This window comes from Pseudochaenichthys georgianus, unplaced genomic scaffold, assembly GCF_902827115.2.
Source record: "Pseudochaenichthys georgianus unplaced genomic scaffold, fPseGeo1.2 scaffold_2230_arrow_ctg1, whole genome shotgun sequence".
In the NCBI taxonomy this organism is placed as follows: Eukaryota; Metazoa; Chordata; class Actinopteri; order Perciformes; family Channichthyidae; genus Pseudochaenichthys; species Pseudochaenichthys georgianus.
The window spans coordinates 20,001-21,618 of NW_027262862.1; positions in this window are offsets into that span (position 1 = coordinate 20,001).

A 1,618-nucleotide genomic window follows, 5' to 3' on the forward strand; every position below is an offset into this window, starting at 1 on the left:
GGTCAGTACTTTAGCGCTGCACTTTAAGTGTTTTTCTACGGCGGTTATACTCGGTCAGTACTTTAGTACTGCGCTTTGAGTGTGTTTCTACTGCGGTTATACTCGGTCAGTACTTTAGCGCTGCACTTTAAGTGTTTTTCTACGGCGGTTATACTCGGTCAGTACTTTAGCGCTGCACTTTAAGTGTGTTTCTACGGCGGTTATACTCAGTCAGTACTTTAGCGCTGCACTTTAAGTGTGTTTATACTGCGGTTATACTCAGTCAGTACTTTAGTGCTGCACTTTAAGTGTGTTTATACTGCGGTTATACTCAGTCAGTACTTTAGTGCTGCACTTTAAGTGTGTTTCTACGGCGGTTATACTCAGTCAGTACTTTAGCGCTGCACTTTAAGTGTGTTTATACTGCGATTATACTCAGTCAGTACTTTAGCGCTGCACTTTAAGTGTGTTTCTACGGCGGTTATACTCAGTCAGTACTTTAGTGCTGCGCTTTGAGTGTGTTTCTACGGCGGTTATACTCAGTCAGTACTTTAGCGCTGCGCTTTAAGTGTTTTTCTACGGCGGTTATACTCGGTCAGTACTTTAGCGCTGCACTTTAAGTGTGTTTCTACGGCGGTTATACTCAGTCAGTACTTTAGCGCTGCACTTTAAGTGTGTTTATACTGCGGTTATACTCAGTCAGTACTTTAGTGCTGCACTTTAAGTGTGTTTATACTGCGGTTATACTCAGTCAGTACTTTAGTGCTGCACTTTAAGTGTGTTTCTACGGCGGTTATACTCAGTCAGTACTTTAGCGCTGCACTTTAAGTGTGTTTATACTGCGGTTATACTCAGTCAGTACTTTAGCGCTGCACTTTAAGTGTGTTTCTACGGCGGTTATACTCAGTCAGTACTTTAGTACTGCGCTTTGAGTGTGTTTCTACGGCGGTTATACTCAGTCAGTACTTTAGCGCTGCGCTTTAAGTGTTTTTCTACGGCGGTTATACTCGGTCAGTACTTTAGCGCTGCGCTTTAAGTGTTTTTCTACGGCGGTTATACTCGGTCAATACTTTAGCGCTGCACTTTAAGTGTGTTTCTACGGCGGTTATACTCAGTCAGTACTTTAGCGCTGCACTTTAAGTGTGTTTATACTGCGGTTATACTCAGTCAGTACTTTAGTGCTGCACTTTAAGTGTGTTTATACTGCGGTTATATTCAGTTAGTACTTTAGTGCTGTACTTTAAGTGTGTTTCTACGGCGGTTATACTCAGTCAGTACTTTAGCGCTGCACTTTAAGTGTGTTTATACTGCACTTTAAGTGTGTTTATACTGCGGTTATACTCAGTCAGTACTTTAGCGCTGCACTTTAAGTGTGTTTCTACTGCGGTTATACTCAGTCAGTACTTTAGTACTGCGCTTTGAGTGTGTTTCTACGGCGGTTATACTCAGTCAGTACTTTAGTACTGCACTTTAAGTGTGTTTCTACGGCAGTTATACTCAGTCAGTACTTTAGTGCTGCACTTTAAGTGTGGTGCTACGGCGGTTATACTCAGTCAGTACTTTAGCGCTGCACTTTAAGTGTGTTTATACTGCGATTATACTCAGTCAGTACTTTAGCGCTGCACTTTAAGTGTGTTTC